We start from the raw sequence: 20,000 nt of genomic DNA on the forward strand, positions 1-20,000 counted from the left end.
TGACCACCGAGGAGAACAACAAGAGGCGGCGAGTCATGACAAGACAAACACAGCCGGAGACGAGCAGTAGATTACAAGAAGCTTCTGGAACCTTCTCCCCATATCTGGTAGTAATCAGAGGTCGCCGTAAGTAAAATGATATGGACGAGAAGTCAAGTAAGGCCGGTGTCACACTATGCGGCGGCGCCGCTGCGACGGAAACGCATGCGGCGCCGCACGTGGTGATATCACACACAAACCAATGAGAAGTTTCCGCCGCACTGTGCCGCAGCATGCTGCGGCAGCGTCGCACCGCCGCATCCGAGCGAGTGTCATGGGAAAACACACACCGTTCTATGTACGTGGTCACACCAGACGGCCGCGCCGCATCCGGCGCTCCATTGTTACAAGATGTTTGACACTGATTTATTTATTCAGTGTATTCACGCAAGGCCAACTCAAACTCTTGTCAATCATGGCACCATAGATACCCAACTCATGTCTTCACAGGGCTTTCCAGTATTTGACGTAGTGTCTCCTCATTCTCCTTACTAAACATCTACTTGCTTCGATTATGGAGATTTTTTTATTTTATTTAAGGAATACTTTATTTGTACATTTGATTATTTCTTGCATTTGGAAATGAATATTATAATATATTGTAGTTACCGTATTACATCCCCATGTTTTTCAGTCTGAATATAGAGTCACAATGTTTGTTTGTTTTTTTACTCATCTTAGTGTAATTGTTAGTCTTTCTTCTGGAGATAATGATCTTCGAAACTTTGTATTTTGCTTGGAGATATGAGGCCTCAACACTTCCAGCAGCTCATCAAAAGAAGGTTTGGACATTCTGTAATACTCACAAAAACCTTTCATCATATTTTCGTATATTCTCATAAAACTTTTCAAATCTTTTACTTGTTTCTCTTTCAGCGTTAAATGGTGAACCCAGTGTTGACGACGAGTTGGCTCTTTCAGTAAGCCTTCTGCTTCTGATGCACAAATAACTTTTAGTTTTGACAACATGATAGTCAACCTCTCTACGCTGGCTTCTGGGGATACTGAACGACTTCGCCGCTTATGTGTGACAGGATGCAGGCAGTGCGGCGGCGCCGCATACGGTTTCGCCGCAGCGGCGACGCCGCATAGTGTGACACCGGCCTAAACGCGTGTATATTAGGAGATGTAAGAGACAGAGAGTGAGAGAGCTAGCGAGCGAGAGAGAGAAGCCGAGAGCGCTGAGGAAAAGGCGAGAGACGACAGCGAGACAGAGCTGTCAAAATGGGCGCACCTGCGCCTATCTCAAGACCAGACAGTTGTAATGCAGTCACAGAAAATGTTGGTGTCATATTTTGATAAAGTAAAAATGGTTATGTGTAGGTTGTGTAGGATGTTGTTTTTATTGGAAGGTAAATTGTAGGGTGTGTTAGGATGTATCTTATCTTTGAATTTGAATTGCGTGATTTGAGTTGGATAACGGAAATATTGTGAAGAAATCTGGAACATTAGAAAAAGTTTAAGTAAATCGAGAAATGTTGTTATCAATGAAGTTATTGTGTGTGTAATGAATTTGAGTTCAAGATGTTATGTGGCAGAATTTGAGGCATTTGAAGGAGGATCTTGAGTGAAGAGAGTGATTAAAATTTCGTGGTTTTCGTGGTTTTCTTTGTTGTCGTAAGGGTCGTAAAAAGTAAATGTTTGTAAATAATATAATTAAGTAAAGTTTATAAAAAAAACTCAGAGACGTTCCCTTGAACCCACAAAGCAGTCTTTAAGATTAGGGACGCAACAAGATCGTGCAACTTGCACGATAATTCTGCTTACTATTTGGCGATTTTATACAGCTTCAGATACTTATGTTGGGATTAAAACAGTGAAGACTCTGGCCATTAATCTTCTGCCCTCCATAGACCCTTCCTCATGTCAATAAAATCGTGCAATCATGTCCAAAACTCACGGTAAAAATGTGTCCCAGTATTGAAGGGGTTAACGGGTGGACCGGATGCTGCTGCTGCTAGTATTTAGGTGTAAAACGAGAGAGGCATTCTATAAAGTCAAGCAGATTCCAATAATTTGTGTTTTCTCTCAATCCTAAATCTGTTTGCAGCTTTTCTTGTCTCTCCATTTGCCTGTACCCTTCCCCTCTTATTTTTTTCCTTTTTTTTTCGTTTACTTTTCTCTTTACTCTCTTGAAAATACGTAGTTGCGAGCTCTTTTTATATACTGAGTGTTCTTTTCTTTTTATCCTCCTATTTTCCTGTACTTTTTACCTATTATTTTTCCTCTTTTCATTTACTTTTCTCCTTTCTCTCTTGAATATAAATAGTTCTGAGTTCCTTTATATATTGACGGTGCTCTCTCTCAATTTTTTTTCTAATATTCCTTTCTTTTTAATCCTTCTCTCTTATTCTTCCTCCCTTCATGTGTTTTTCCCACTTTCTGTCTTGAAGATTGGAGTTGCGAGCTCTTTTATACATTGATAATCAGAATATTTTTTCTATCTCCTTTCCTGTACTTTTTTTTCTCTCCCTTAATTTCCTTCCTCTCTTCATGTACTACTTTCTTCCCTTTCTGTCTTATTTCCCTTCTCTTCATTTACTTCTCCTTTCTGTCTTAAAATCAAATAGCTGTGAGTTCTTTTATATCCTGACGATGCTCTGAATGTTTTGATCTTTCCTTATACTTTTTTTTCCTATCTTAGTTTCCCTCTCTTGTACGTTTCCCACTTTCTGTCTTAAAAATGAATAGCTATGAGCTTCTTTATTTCCTGACGGTGCTTTGAATGTTTTGATCTTTCTTGTCTTGCATTTTTTTCTCTCTCCATGTACTTTTCCTTTTATAGATAAACGGTGCTTTGAATATCTCTTCTCTTGCACTTTTCTTCATCTTTTCCTCTCTTCTTTACACCCAAACGTTGCTTTGAATACAGCATAGGCGGAAGTCAAAGCGTGCCACTCTAAAACAGCCTTCATTTCTCGTGAGTAACTGTGGTGTATGTCGAGTCACCTGTATTACCTGCCGTCTTTTGCGTTCTGTTTCCCGTCAATCATAAATCTTTCACATATTGACAGTTTCCCTGCAAAGCCCCATATTCTCAAACACTTCCCCATCACACCTCCATTGATCTAGTTAAAGCTACACCGGTTTTTAAGAGTGTCTTGCAGCTATAGTGAGAGATGAACAAGTTTTCTACACCATTAATAGAAGAAACGCTCTTAGAAATACGGCTAATCATTTTTGTGGCCTTGGAAAGTTGTCGTGGTGAGAGCAAGGCGTTTTAGAATACTGGCTATGGCTTTGTATCTGTGTCTTGAGGTTTTTAGTGAAATAAAAATTGTATCCCTTGCGCTTCAGAGCTCCACCGCGACGATCAACAGGCTATAGTGAGAGTCGCAGGAGTTTTTCGAGTCCAGTAGGTTCGTTCTGAAATTAAAATCGTATTCCTTATGTTCCAACACCGCCGCAACATTCAACAGGCTATAGTGAGAGTTGTACGATTTTTCTTTTCTTTTTTCGAGTTTTTAAATTGTTTATACGAGTCCAGCAGGTTCGTATAAGGAATAAAAGTTGTATTCCTTATGTCTCTCCCGTAACGTTCGACAGACTATATAGTGAGAGTTGCAGGATTTATTCATTTATTTTTTCATGGTTTTCCAGTAAAAGTTTAGCAAGACATCTCGACTATCCATGCGGATATAGACATACAGGAACTTGACTATCGAGCTCTGTGGTCTTGCAAGAGTCTTGATCAACACAACCTTTGAGAATTACAGATAAAGAGTCGATTCGTTTGCTACCCAGCCAACAAAGTATTTCCGGTAAACTCTGGAACTCCCTGCCTGCTTCTGTATTTCCATCGTCCTATGACTTGAACTCACTGAAGAGAGTGACATTTATCCCATTCTTTTGGCTAACTCTTTCGGACATGCTCGAGGACTGGCATCTAAGTGGGTCTTTTTGTTTCATAGTTTTTGTTGCTCTTGGCCAAATAACCCCTTTAAACACACACACACACACACACACACACACACACACACACACACACACACACACACACACACACAAATCAATAAATAAATGAATAAATAAATAAATAGCTAAACAAAAATAACAAAAATATAAATAAAAAATATAAAAAATGTGACTGGTGCTTTTCGTTGGTGAGCTAACGAAACAAAGGAAGTGTTCAGGTTATAATAAGGCCAATTCCACAGTCTTTGTAAACTATCCGACCCAAACACTTCTTATATTGGTAAGCTAACGAACAAGTAGGAGACTGTGAAACTGACACAAAAGACATATTCAGGTAACTATGATGATGTTCAATACAATGAACAGTTTGGAAAAAAAAAAAAATTGTGAATGTAAATGTGGAATAAAACCAAGAACAACAGTTGGTAATCACTTCACTGGCAGTCAATTTTTTCTCAGCCCCTTCACTGAGGTACCCAACTTGCAACATTAACCCCTTCAGTACTGGAACGCATTTTTATCACGAATTTTGGATGTGATTAGACGATTTTATTTACATTAGGAAGCGTGTATAGAGCTCAGAAGATTAATGGCCAAAGTCTTCACCATTTCAATCTCCACATAAGTTTCTGAAGCTGTACAAAATAGCCAGTTACCAGAATACACATGAAAGCGTGTTAGTGTACTGGAGTTAAAGGCCCATAAGCATTTTAAGACACCTTCAGGAAAAATATGCTAGAAAGAGTGTAGATTTTTTTCCCCCATTTTCTAGTTAATACAACGTTCAGAGGAGGGCGGGGGACAAAAAGGAAGAGTTTGAGTGATATGAGATTCAAGAACAGTCTAATACCACCCAGTTAATCACCATCACATCTTTCAGTGTTGACTTTCTGCTTTACAGTCTTGAATATTTACGTTCCCTATACTAGAGAAAATCAACCACCTGTTTTTTTTTTTTTTCTTTTTATGTCAATGTGGTTCCTATCTATTCACTCATTTGTCATTTTTATTTATACAAAGCTTTACAGTCTTGAATATTTACGTTCCCTATATTAGAGAAAATCAACCACCTGTTCTTTTTCTTTTAAGTCAATACGGTTCTTATTTATTCACTCATTTGTTAACTTTATTTATACAAACTTTAAGGTCTTGAATATGTACGTTTCCTTATCACAGAAAACAAACCACCTGTTCTATTTCTTTCTTTTATGTCAACGCTGTTTTCATTTGTTATTTTTTTCTATTTATATAAAGGTTTAGTCTTAAATATTTACGTTCTCTATACTAAAGAAAATCAACCCTTTGTTCTTTTTCTTATTTTTACTAATGCGGCTGTTATTCATTCATTTGTTATTATTATTTTTTTATTTCTACAAAGCTGTGCAGTCTTAAAACTTTACTGAAAAAAACTAAAACTTCTCTTTATCAATGCATTTCTTATTTATTCACTTATCATTATTTACTTACAGAGCTCCGAATACCAACAAGGATCGATCAAAACAATAAAACACGATAAAACTACCACTACCTCGGACTTTCCTCTTATTTCAGACGTTTCTTCCCGGTTAAATTCGACTAAGAAAGGATTTACTACACATCACCACCACCACCACCACATTCGTGACACTTAAGAACAGGTAACGTCACTGCCACTATAACACTACGTAACACTGGGTCAGTAGCACACACCGAATTAGGTCACGAGAGGAGGAGGAGGAGGAGGAGGAGGAGGAGGAGGAGGAGGAGGAGGAGGAGGAAAACAGAAAAATGTAAGGAATATTGATAGGCACACAAAATAAAAATTGAAGTGATTTAATATACCTTTTTAAGCGCCAGGTGTGTGTGTGTGTGTGTGTGTGTGTGTGTGTGTGTGTGTGTGTGTGTGTGTGTGTGTGTGTGTGTGTGTGTGTGTGTGTGTGTGTGTGTGTGTGTTAAAGAGGGCTAGTGGTGGGAGGGATCTGCTGTAAGTGCGTGTGTATGTTTGTGTATGTATGTGTGTACGTCAGTAATGTACAATAACTACATGCGTATTATCCTTGTGTGAGTGCGTGTGCGTGCGTGCGCGTGCGTTCGTGAGTGCAGGTGTATGTGCGCGTGTACCTTCCTGCATGTGTCTGTGTCTGCGTGTGCGTGTGTATGTGTGTGCGTGTATGGATGTATGTGCTTAAATGTGTATGTGTGTAGGGGGGAGGGAGGGAGGCAGGCGAGAGGGAGAGGTGAGAGGGAGAGACGAGAGACTGCTCCTCTCTCTCTCGTCCTCCGAGCAATACTACCAGCCTTCTCTCTCTCTCTCTCTCTCTCTCTCTCTCTCGCGACCTGTCTGCGAGAGAGAGAGAGAGAGAGAGAGAGAGAGAGAGAGAGAGAGAGAGAGAGAGAGAGAGAGAGAGAGAGAGAGAGAGAGAGAGAGAGAGAGAGAGAGAGGAAGGAGAAAATCAGAGAGGAATAGGAGGTGATGGTGGAGGAGGAGGAGGAGGAGGAGGAGGAGGAGGAGGAGGAGGAGGAGGAAAATAAAGAATGTAAGAAAGTGTAAAAGAATGAAGGAAGATGAACAACAAGAAGGAGGAGGAGGAGGAGGAGGAGGAGGAGGAGGAGGAGGAGGAGGAGGAGGAGGAGGAGGAGGAGGAGGAGGAGGAGGAGGAGGAGGAAAACATAAACACAAACGGAGGGAAAAAGAGAAAAGAAAAGAAAAGACAGTGGAGGAAAGGGAGATAGGAAAGGAGAAGGAGAAGGAAGAAGAGGAGGAGGAGGAAAGTGGATGATTTAAAGGGAAAGATGGCTAAGAGAAGGTCACGCCATTCCACCTCCACCTCTTCCACCTCCACAACCACCACTACCCGTCCTCTCTCTCCCCGTTCCGTAAAATCCAGCAGTAATTACCTCAAAACGGTACACCAAACACCTGAGTCTTTGCTCCCTAATTAGCTTACCTGTCTAACTGCTCACCTGGCTATCTATCTTTACTATTTATCTATCTAACTACTTATCTACTGCTTATCTATGTAAAAATGCTAAATATCTAACTTGCTAACCTGTTCCCTTATCGATCTTTTTTTTATCTATCTGTCTACTTATTTACTGTTTATCTATCTACAACTGCTAATAGATAACTAACTTGCTAACCTGTTCATTTATTATTTTTTATCTACCTGGCTACTTATCTACCTGCTTATCTATCTACAACTGCTAATAGATAACTAACTTGCTAACCTGTTCAGCTATCTATCTTTTTATCTACCTGCTTATCTATCTAAAACTGGTAACTGATCACTAACTTCCTTACCTGTCTAAGTGTTCACCTGGTCATCTATCTACTTATCTACCTGCTTATCTACCTAACACTGCTATTCATGTATTTGCTTATCTATCATGTTATTTATCTACCTGCTTATCTATCAAAAACTCCTAATTAATCACTAACTTGCTTACCTATCCAACTCTATCTATTTATCTATTCTTTATTCTATCTACTTATCTATTAGCTTATATATTTATTTGTGATCTATCTAAAACTCGGTCATTATTTCCCTTAACCCCTTCAGTACCATGACGCGTTTTTATATTCATCCTGGTTACTATTTGGTGATTTTATACAGCTTCAGAAACTCAAGTGGGGGGGATTAAAATTGTGAAGACTGTGGCCATTAATCTTCTGACCTCCATAGAGTCTTCCTAATGTCAATAAAATAGTCTAATCGTCCATAAATCTCAAGGTAAAAATGTGTCCCAGTATTGAAAGGGTTAAATTTGCTTAGCTGTGCAACTCTTCACGTATCAATCTATCTATCTGCTTATCTATATCTCTTTAGACAGTCAATAGATCTACCTATCTATCTTCTAACGTATTATCTATCTAACATGCGTGATATCGATGTTTACCCTGCTTCGTGCTTATCAACCTGTCTATCTATCTATCTATCTATCTATTACCTAACAATTGTTCGCTTGCAATCGACCTATTTGCAACAATAAGCCAAAGAAAAACAGTAATTAATGACTACAATGACAACAACAACAACAACAACAACAACAACAACAACAACAATAATAATAATAATAATAATAATGATGAGCTGAAAATCTTAAATATACCAGAGAGAGAGAGAGAGAGAGAGAGAGAGAGAGAGAGAGAGAGAGAGAGAGAGAGAGAGAGAGAGAGAGAGAGAGAGAGAGAGAATTATCCTTGCACGAACATATGATACAGATTACGATAAAATGCACGACTCTCTCTCTCTCTGGTTAAAGAAACAAACACGCACAGCGGCAATGTACATTTAAAAGAACAATCTTGGATTCGCACCGCTGACGACGAGAGAGAGAGAGAGAGAGAGAGAGAGAGAGAGAGAGAGAGAGAGAGAGAGAGAGAGAGAGAGAGAGAGAGAGAGAGAGAGAGAGAGAGAGAGAGAGAGAGAGAGAGACCTAGTTACTTTAAACACATAATTTATAAAGTAAGAACAGAGAAGCGTCATGGGGATAATGTCACAGAATAGTCAGGTGGGGTGGTATAATACAGCATCCCCAATGATATCCCTAGCCTTCCCATCCTCTCCCTCCTGCGCTCATGAGATCAATATCAAACTTGACTCGCCACAGCCAGGCATCCAACCTCTCTCTCTGGCTCGGAGCGGCGCCGTTTTCTCTCACTTCATGGCTCACTGAGATAAAAAGAAAAAAAATCCTATTCTTCGCTGTTAAACCATTTCCAGCCCTCCTTTCTTTACAGTTTGCAAAAATAGTTGTTACATTTTATTTTTCTTCTCTCATTTCTTTATTCTCAGACATATTATGTGATTTTCTGGTTTATCAAGACAGAAATCCTTATTCTCCACCGTTTAAGCGTCTATTCACTACTGCCACGGCTTTAGTCCCCCCACAAACAGTTCTCTCTCTCTCTCTCTTCTCTCACGCAGCATCAGCAGTGTCCTTAACAAGGGAAACTGTGCTCTGATGCTTAGCTGAACGTGAAGAAAATAAAATGTTGCATGACGATGGAGGAACTAATGCAAATTTATCAATATTGCATAGTTGATTTCTTCTAGATTAACTCAATATATAATTTAACTTCAAAAGTTTACAATACAAAATTCAGCGGAAGATAAAGATATATGGAAGATCATGTACTCTACAACTATATCATTATTTGCGTTGGGCATTAAGGTAATAAACCTTTGTTGTATTCCCTCACGACTTTCTCTTATCCCCTGTAACCGCCACCAACTGCCCTTGCTTTTTCGCTGTATTTTTCTTTAATATACCGTCAAATTGTTTGTTGATGTGGCAATGTGCTTAGTGCAAAGTATGTTAGGTGGTGCACTGTGGTAAGCAATGTTAGCAATGTGTTATTAGCAATGTGTTAATGTTCATTTTGTCTAAGTAGTCACATTAACCATATGACTACTAATGATAGGATGACTTGTGTTACTTCATCAGAACAATGATACTTGACAACAGTTTGTCCATGGGATAACGAATCCAAAATGTTCACTGAACAATCTCTCTCTCTCTCTCTCTCTCTCTCTCTCTCTCTCTTATGGCAAATAGCAAGCTACCTAACTGCACAAACCTAACTAAAGAATCATAAAGGAAACATTCTCAACAGGAAACCTCCCCTCAAGAGATAATTGAGAAAGAACATCAGGAAAGATGCCTTGCAAACCAAATAACAGGGGAAACTAGTAAAATTAAAGAACAATTACAATATGTACTCCAAAAACAAACAATAAAAAGGAATAAGATTAAAGAACAACGTTAAAATGCTCAAAATATAAGGGATAAAAATCAAAATAATAAAAAACAAGGAAGAGAAGTACAGGGAAATCAAGATGTATGTTAAAGAATAAGCACTGAAAGGGATACTCTATTCAAGATTCTCCTTCCCTATGATTCCACAGCAAGATGAAGACTTCCCACACTTCCCACACAATCTCCCCATTCATCTGTCAGCTGTCTGCCAACTGAGGGCCACCCAAGCAAGTAGTATCTGTATCTCACTGCTTCATCTAGTGCTCTGTCTGCTCTGCCTTCTTTTGCTGCCTACAAGTTGCCATTATGTGACTCAAACTGCCCTTCTCATATATCTGCATGTGGTTTAGACATTAACAAATACATAAAGGCAGAAAAAAAAAAAAAAAAAAAAAAAAAAAAAAAAATGGAATAACAACATAACCAATAAAATAAGTTAACTAAAATATCACTACTAGTTACGAGTAGATATAAAAGATAAATAATCAGACACGATGAATAAACAAAATTATCATAACCAGTGATCAAATAAAACCTACGCCTGATTTGTTTAATAATAACAGTAATCTTAAGAGAGAAAAAAAAAAGTGGTCAGCGATTAAACAACTTTGTAATGGTGTTCCCTGTGACCATGTTTGTTTGATGCCAAGTGAGTGGCTGGCAGCCTTAATGCTCAGGCCTGACAAAGAGCAGCGAAAAGCTAATTATAGAAAGAAATAGAAAGATAGAAAAAGATAATCAAGATCACATAAAGAAGCTCTTGTGAGGAGGATGAGATAGACAGACACCAGCTGTGCACACACACTCTCACTCACTCACCCACCCACCCACCCCCACACCCACACACACACTTCCCCATGGCTGACTGCTGAACAAGGAAGGGACACACACACACACACACACACACACACACACACACACACACACACACACACACACACACACACAGTCTCTTTACGCAGAAACCATGAAAAAATACAGTAATTATATTCCAATTATAAAGACATAACCTACTGAGATCATCTGTGATTCTAATATCAGGAATATGAGAAAACAGGTGAAGTGACAACAAAACACCAATATAAGACTGAAGGTTTATATGCACCTCGACAAACATCTCATACTATGCTGTCACTAGTGCCTGCAGTGACAACATACCAGACAGCAAAGAGGAGTGGCAAGTGAGTCACAGGAGAGGAATTAAAGGAGCAAACACACACACAAACACACACAACAAATGCAATGTAGACTCCAGTTTCTAGTCCCTGACCAGACAAATGTTTGTTGTGTCTGATTAATTATGATGGCGTTTTGAGATCATTGTTATTTAATAATAGTAGCGTGTGCAGTAAGAGAACTGGGAATCCTTTCCTCTGCATTAAGTTCCTTTAGGCACTAAGCAAACAATATGTTCTTTGTTTCAGCCATCCATCTTAAAGCACTTTTTATTTGTTAAATGGATATATATCTGGCAAATTCAGATGTTAGATATGTTTGATAAATACCTTGCCTCACACTGTCTCTCTATAATCACACTTTATAATGCATTAATGTAATGGAAACATGTGAACATTTAACAGGAAAACTTTAAATTAAACATAGATGAACAGCCTTAGCCTGGCTACACACTCCAAAGAATACTGCCACTGTATTCCCTGTGTGTATGAATAAGGCTACTGAATGAGAGAAAGTTAAGGGACATGGAACTTCCCTTTTGTTCGTTTATATCCCTACAACAAGGGAAGAACTGTGTTGACAAGTTGTTTGGATACACACACACACACACACACACACACACACACACACACACACACACACACACACACACACACACACACACACACACATATATATATATATATATATATATATATATATATATATATATATATATATATATATATATATATATATATATATATATATATATGTATATATATATATATATATACGTATATATATATATATATATATATATATATATATATATATATATATATATATATATATATATATATATATATATATATATATATATATATTACTTCAGATGAGCAGCAGCACCAGCTTGCTTATGGGAGGAAAGGATTTTACTTTAGCCATTATTAGGCACCAGGAAATGTAACACAGTACAGAGCAGCAGCAGCCACAAAATGACAAAGGTGAGGGACTTTGTGTTATGACTCATGTGATTCTGTAAACCTTAGTAAAAACCAGCCACTTAAATATGCACTTGTCTTGTTTTTATCTGTGAAGAAGTCGAGACACTGGCCAAACCACCAAAGGAACAAAAGATCAAGAAATAGCAATCTGAAACTACTGTTTCTGGAAAAAAAAAAAAAAAAAAAAAAAAAAAAAAAGTCTGGGTAAGCCAATTTAATTCCAATTTAAGTAGTAGTCAGTTAGCATTGAAGTGAACATATCATAAGATGTTTCAGTTTCATCACTGTATGGGGAATAACAAACAATTGTAAAAAGCAGATTCACACCCAATATAGTTATTGCATGTTTATAAAAAGTGCCTTTACTCAAAATAAAGTAAAATGTTCCAGCAAGAGAGAAGTGATGAGGGATTGCATGTGTCACATACCTACATATACAATATAATATTAGGAAGACTGAAACAAGACTTGATAGTCACTTGTCTAACATCCAAACACAACAGGGAGATCAAGGTAACTTGTATTTCAATTGTAGTTACCCAACAACATATAACGTACTGTATTATGTAAAAAATGAAGAAAAGACAATAAAAGAAGAAAAAAAGAAGATATAATACGCTGAAAGAAAGAAAATAAATGGAGAAAACAAGAGTCATTGCACTGGGAGGAAAATTCACACCAGATATTGAGAACATAGGAACAGTGGAAAAAAAAAAAGGCTATACAAACACAGACACTGGACACATGCAGGACATAACAACAGGAAGCCAGACACAACACTACATGGGGAAGGCAGTTTGGGACAGAGAGAATCAACGGTAATGATGTTGAGGGCAAGGCGGAGAAAGCAACCAATGAGGGAAAGTCGGCCGGACAATTGAGGCACCAACAGGAAAGGTTAGCCTAGAGAAACTATACAGGCCAGTGAGGAGAAGAATGGAGGAACACACCTGTCACATTCAAACTCACATCTAATATAATGATTGCATGTTTATGATTATGAAAGCATTGTCTTCCTCCATCATGAGTCCAGGTATTCACTTCTCTGATCAATTATCACACACACAACCAAGGCAAAGGTTCCCCACACACACACACACACACACACACACACACACAGATTCCTTCAAGAGAGGATCAACAAACTCTACAATTAAATGGACCTTTTCTTTTTTTGAGATTTGTGGAGTATATATTTTTTATGTATTTTGACGTTTCCTTTTCTTTTTTTTTTTTTTTTTTGCTTGGTTTTGAATGTATAAAAACTATTCTTCTTTTCTATACCCTTTTTTATTACTCTACTTTTCTCACTGTATATGTTTTGTCTAATATTTTATCCTTTTTAAAATTCTGATGTTTTTTTTTTTATTCTTTTTATTCCACTATTCTTTTCAATGTTTGGTTATGCAGACTACATTGTATCTTATTTCATTACATTAGTTTAGTATTGATTATGTAAGTCATCCTTACTTTATATATCTATTTGTTTACTTTTCCGAAGGTCTTGATAAGTCTCCCTAATCATACCTAAAAAAAAAAATGTCCTTGTTAAGAGCCACACATACTTTCACACACACACACACACACACACACACACACACACACACACACACACACACATACACACACATTGATATACTAACTGTTTATCTATTTCTCATTGTTCTCACTGTTCATGATAACACTATTTTTTCCAAGATAACACTGCACACTCCAGCACAGTCTTTACAATCCTTCTGACACACACACACACAACAGCATCTTGTTTTTATGCATATCTATTTTGCTTGTTTAACCTACAGAAACAATGAAAACATGAAGTTCATAAACAAGGAAGACATATTTCCTTATTTGTTTTATTTAGTTCTGTTTACTAAATGCTAATCTATACTTAATGATCACATAACACTGAAAAAGCTGATGTTGAGAGTGTGTATAGTATGTTAATTTGTAGTTATAGCAATACCAAAGCCAGGCTATCAATGAAATTACCTTGCGTAGGGGTGAATCTATGCTATGGCTGTTAAATGCCTCTCAGCACATAGGCCAGAGATGTATTTAGGTATTCAGCTCAAATTTTAGGGAGAAGAGTCTGCCTTGAGTATTAGGTAACTCTCTCAGACCTGCTTGAGAACTGACATATAAGCAGGCTTTTTTGTTTACTCGTTTTATTGTCCTTAGCCAGATTTCCCCTTTTATGTAAACAAAAGAAAATAAAAAGGCTGACTGAATCGACTGTTTTGAGTGAAGCAGACGTGTGACTGGCTTTGACTGGCTGCTGAGTGTGAGTGACTAAGGGCTTCCACCAGTGAATGAGTGACAGTGGGAAAAGAATGAAGATAGGGAAATAGTGTTAATGATACAAAAAGAGAGACACTGAGTAGAAAAGGTTAACAGTGAAAACATGTAGCCTCTATTCTCATTTTTATCTACGTTGATGACTATACAAGAGTTAAATGAAGCTTATTACCATTACGCAACACCTTAATGCATCTGTTAGTCTCCCATCATCTCTTTTTACAGTTTGCATATATGAATTTTCTGTCCACTGTAGAATCAATATAAATAAAGAAACTTGTGTAGACTTCTTGGTGATTGAATGTAATATGTGCAACAGGACAAAAAGAAGAGAAAAAAAAAAGATTGAAAGTTTAGCACTGCAACCAATTTCTTAACACAATGAGAGAGAGAGAGAGAGAGAGAGAGAGAGAGAGAGAGAGAGAGAGAGAGAGAGAGAGAGAGAGAGAGAGAGAGAGAGAGAGAGAGAGAGAGAGAGAGAGAGAGAGAGAGAGAGAGAGAGAGAACAATGCACATCTAGGTGACAGATTGGAATGGTTCATGCAACAAATTCCTGTGGGCACAATAACAATCAGCACTGGCAGCTGCTCAATGTTATGATTCTCCTGCCAGTGTTTTGGTGACTCGACCCTCATTATCAGTTGCTGCCACACACAATACTCCTTTCATGTTCAGAGCAAAATGCATTCCTCTAAATTTTTCCTTCTTATGATGCAAACACATTGAAGGAAGAAGTGATACCCTCAAGAACAAAAGCATATTCATCTCACTCACAATACTCTGTTCATATCACAACCGGATTGCCTTTATTACTTTTTTCCTGGAGACATTAAGCTCATGGAAACTGATACCGATTTCCACACTGTAAATGGCATGTTGAATGTAGCAGAGTTTCTCCAACATAGCATTTCTAGCACTGAATTGTACATATACTTATAATACCTTAACATTCTTTTCATCTCCACAACTTCTATTAATTAAGTGATCTTGTTAATTTATATCTCGACCTGAAAATTAATCAAGGTTGTACTGTGCATTTTTTCAAACTTTATGCATATTCTAATATACATTATTCTAGTTGAGTTAACTGAGAAACTAGTGCAGTATCAAAGTGATGAGTATAAAAAGTGTGTCCTGAGAGGGTATGTGTAAAAAGTTTTGGGGCAAAAGAAGGAGGAAGGAAGAAGGAAGAAACTTGGCTGCATAAAAAGATTTGGGGTGAAAGAAGGAAGAAAGAGTAAGGAAGAAGCTTAGATGTATTAAAGTTTTGGAGTGAAAGGAAGAGAAAGGTGGAAGGAAGAAGGAAGAAGCTTGGCCGTATAAAAAGTTTAGGTGTAAAATTAATGGTGCACAATGAGGTGTGTAGAACAGAGACAAGAGAAGAGCAGCAGACAAACAAGTTACAAAGGATGTGGTCACTGTTCACAAATAGAAATGGTGAATTGGTTATCCTAAGTTTGATTCTTATAAGCTGGCAATGTTTCTATGATCTCTAAGTGGCCAAAGATAATCTAAATACTTCAGTCAACCTTGTCTTTGTGAGTGCAGTGAGGCTCCTGGTACAGCACAAGTCACAGGCATCATCATCACTATCATAATTTCATTTGTTTAGTTACAGAAGGTATGAATTTACCCCCTTATCCTCCATGAAATGACACCACAGGACTATTATTGAAGTTAACTAGAACATGTCTACAGGTGCTACAGCTTCAAGATATAAAGGAGGAAAAAAATAATGATTCAATAACAGTGAGATGTAATAAGCAGTGGCTGCAAGAGACCATCTACTGAAGAGTTGAAGATGATGATAGCAGTGATGGAATTTCTTCTTATCCTTAAACTTACCAATTCCACAAAAGAGATAACCCATAATGCAACACTAAGCACTAATGAATGTATTGCAGCGGATCGTAAACCGAGTCACTCTTGTAATGTAGAGTGGGGTGCCACAGGGCTCTGCTCTTGGTCCATTTTTTCCTTTTATACATTAATTTTCTTACTGATAACATCAAATAAATCATAAAAATTTTCCTGATGACATTAGATGGTATATCAAAGTTAAGACAAACTCTCAAAAGGTCTTATGCAAGATATAATCATTAGTCAAACAGATACTATTATTCTTCATAGTGGCACCCACTGAGGGATTGTTCTAGAACACCAATAAATGTGTATTAATATTAAGATTCAGTACACAGTTGGTGGATTGATCACTTTCAACAGTCTCTGCCTTACATTATATGTGAATGACACACCAATCCCATTTCAGAATTCTACAACTGACCTTTAAGTAACTATAGACTCATCTCTGAAATTTCATCACCACATAACTAAAACTGTTAAGAAAGCAGGTGGCACAGCTCAAAACTTACTTCGATCCTAATCGCTATGCATTTTTCTCATTCCTCTTTGTTTACTTCACCTACAGCACTACTGGAGTATGTACTGCTCATCTCTGTGGAATGTGGGATATATCATACATCTAAAGCTGCTGGAGTCTGTTCAGAGACGACAGACAAAGAACATTCCAGGTACGGAACACCTGCCTTAGTACTTCCAAACACTGAAAGCTCAAGATTTATACTTGATTTATGGGTGACTGTTGTGGCATGACATAGTGATTTACTTCATTTATTGTGCTATTGCTCAGGACTACAGGTAGGTTCTATAACCCCAACACTACATACCAAAAGAACTCATCAATACAAGACGGCTCATGTAAGAATGCAATTAGATATGCAAAAAAACGGACTTCCCAGAATGTTGTTTGAGGCAAAATAGTACGTATCTGGTTCCAAGGCATCCCTTTTTTATCATCTTGGCAACAGTCTTCACAAATTTATGTATCTATATATATATATATATCTATTGATTTTTTGCAACATATAAACTATCCAGCTAATTGATAAAGATTGGTAAAGTAATATAGAACATAATTTTGAACAAGCTGTAGCATCACCTACCCATGGCTTTCACTGAACACCTGGATTATGAATTATTACTCAAAGTACAATGTTTCCTTTTTCTCTTTCATGTCTCTGATCTGTAAATGCTTTTGCTCCATATTTAGTTGGAAGATGGACATGACCCTACCTCTTCATTTGTTGTATACATTTTACAACAATAAAGTTATTAATCAATCAATCCCAGTGACCGAGAAGCAGTCAAAGTAAGAGAAGCTACATTTTCAGTTGAGTAATGGCAGATGAACAGGACAGATCACTTCACAGCTGACTGGTATTGTAACGATCCATACTGTATGAAACGCTCCATGAAGCAATTGTAACCCAACTTGGATTCACACTCACACTGAAGCATTTCATACAGTTTGGATTGTTACAGTATTACATCATGCTCTAACAGATTACATTAGAGAGACAGTCATGCCAGCGTTCACATGACCACACCAAAAGATGGGAGCCTTATACAGTATACATCCATAACTTAGAAAACTGGGTAATTATTTATAACAAACCTGTATTCCCTCCCATTCCTAACCCCCTAAACAAGATCGGGGCATGTGAGGAATTAGAGATTTGGATGGGGAATGAGAAATTAGAGCGATGTGGATGTTGAAAAAGTTTATGGGAATTATACTTGACAATATATATATATATATATATATATATATATATATATATATATATATATATATATATATATATATATATATATATATATATATATATATATATATATATATATATATATATATTATTTTATTTTATTTATTTATTTTTTTTACTTAACCTGTTCAGCACCAAGATGCATTTTCATATTCATTCTGGTTATTTTTTAGTAATTTTACATAGCTTCAGAAACTTATGTGGGGATTAAAATGGTGAAGACTGGGCATTAATCTTCTGAACCCCATAAAGCCTTCCTAATGTAAATAAAATTGACTAATTGTACCCAAAACTCACGGTAAAAATGCATCCTGTTACTGAAGAGGTTAACCTATACTAGACAGAGAGAAGGGGATGATTAGAAAGCTTTACCCATCGATACATAGGCACTGGATAGGTTGTTAGTTACGGAATTTTTCTTAATATTTACACGACTTTTTTCGTGCATGATGGCGTGACTGTACGTGACTCACCTCCTCCCTTCCCTGGGGCTCTGATGACACCCGGCACCAGGTCACCAGTCATACTTTACTGAGGGGCGGTTGGGTGATATTTTGAGGAATTACTGACACCTTGAGTACTTCCTGCCCGCAACATTACATACAAAGGTGAGACACATTAATACATAACAGCAAGTTGAGAAATAGCACTGACCTTGAAAATTAGTGTTGCAGTTTACTGGTTTGTGTTGCAAGGACGCTACTTTAGGAGTGCTTGATGGTGATGCAGGTCAGGAGGAGGTGTCTGTAGGATGCTGAGGTGCTGGTGAGACGATGTTGAAGCCAGGTGAAGTGAGGAGAGGGAGGCGCAGGTGTGTTCTTTCTTCCTCTTCTTGTGACCGCCGCCGCCTGAAGTGTAAACAGACTTCATCAGGTGCACCATTTACCGGAAAAACGTGGAATTTCGTTATATTCAACCTCTAGGAGTGTTGCAGAGGGTTATAAGCTCATGCCATATGCCATGTTGTTTTTATTTGATGTTTTCCTATTACTTTTAGAATGAAAAATCGCGTTTATTTACAATAAAACAGTTTGTGGTAAAGAAAGAATATTATTCAATTGCTACTTACGGACCTCTAGGGATAATGCAATGCTAGATTTCATGTAGAATAATTTTTTGTAATATTTTTTACTATTATGAAGATGAAAAATGAAAATCTTTGTTATATAGACAAAATAGTAAAAGACACGACATGCAGCCAATCACAGGATGTTTCATACGACCCAAAGAAAGAGAAACTGAATTACCATTGGCTATTGAGGCGCCAAGTATCCAATGAGCAGCAGGGTAACATCGGCGCGGGGAGACTTTTATTTTGCTTCTCCCGCTGTTGTCAGTCAGTCTGGCGGCAGCCTTCCTGGAGAGTGGGTGTATTGTGCGTTGTGTGCAGCGGTAGACATGTGATACAATAACATCACAGGCCATTAACAACAGTGTGCGTGAGTGTCTTAACGTTCTCATAGGCTACTGTAGGGACGTGGGGCGTGTGCTGGGGCGTATTGGAGGCAGGGTGAAGAGGTTAAAGTTATCAGCTTAGGGCGTTGTGAACACTGCTATTTTGTGGTGATTTTGAGCCATTTTATCCCCTGTTGCTCGGCCCTCAGTGCCCCACGGCTCCCCCAGGCACTGTGCCACCTGGGGGAGACGCATACACTCTTGAACCTAGGCTGGGGGCAGTGAAATCCTACACAAACCTGAGTGTGTGTGGGTGTGTATGTGTGTGTGTGTGTGTGAGTGTACGGGAGACCCAACCAGCCAGTCTGTGCCAGTCTACACTGTCAGATGATGCACAGCTCACCTCACCTCACCTGCCTGGCTTACCTCACTGGCAGACTCACGGGAAGGATTACAAAGATAGACTCGTGTTTCTCTCATTGTAACCTGATCACTAATACCAATGATTTTTTTTTTCCCTTCTCTACTGGCCAAGGTATAGAAATAATAGTAATGATTAAGACTACCCCATTAAAAGCGCCATTATGTCAAAAGAAAGGTTATATTTCCAACTTGCGACGCGATAACAAGGCAGAAATATTTGTGATGTTTTAGTGATTTGATATTGAAAAGACAGTCTGGCTTGGAAACTTGGTAATTAACCCTTTCAGTACTGAGATACAATTTTACCATGATTTGTTTGGGGTATGATAAGACGATGTTATTTGCATTAGGAAGGGTCTATGGACGTCAAAAGATATAATGGCCAGAGTCTTTACTATTTTAA

The 20,000-nt window shown here is 37.8% G+C and overlaps 2 protein-coding genes across 8 annotated transcripts in view; one reads left to right on the forward strand and one right to left on the reverse strand.

Moving 5' to 3' along the window:
* The window catches only part of LOC123508444 (protein dispatched-like), a 45,898-nt gene extending 27,261 nt beyond the window's left edge, over positions 1 to 18,637 (reverse strand). For all 3 annotated transcript variants that reach the window (XM_045262186.1, XM_045262185.1, XM_045262184.1), the window contains exon 1: positions 18,434 to 18,637. The gene's annotated coding sequence lies outside the window, so the exon portion shown is untranslated. The remainder of the gene's footprint in view (positions 1 to 18,433) is intronic.
* A 465-nt stretch (positions 18,638 to 19,102) lies between these two features.
* LOC123508445 (protein FAM102B-like) overlaps positions 19,103 to 20,000 on the forward strand; it is a 75,736-nt gene continuing 74,838 nt past the window's right edge. For 4 of the 5 annotated variants that reach the window (XM_045262187.1, XM_045262190.1, XM_045262191.1 and 1 more), the window contains exon 1: positions 19,103 to 19,218. The gene's annotated coding sequence lies outside the window, so the exon portion shown is untranslated. The remainder of the gene's footprint in view (positions 19,219 to 20,000) is intronic. The other variant, XM_045262188.1, reaches the window with a different exon arrangement.

This window comes from Portunus trituberculatus, chromosome 24 (assembly GCF_017591435.1).
Source record: "Portunus trituberculatus isolate SZX2019 chromosome 24, ASM1759143v1, whole genome shotgun sequence".
NCBI lineage: Eukaryota > Metazoa > Arthropoda > Malacostraca > Decapoda > Portunidae > Portunus > Portunus trituberculatus.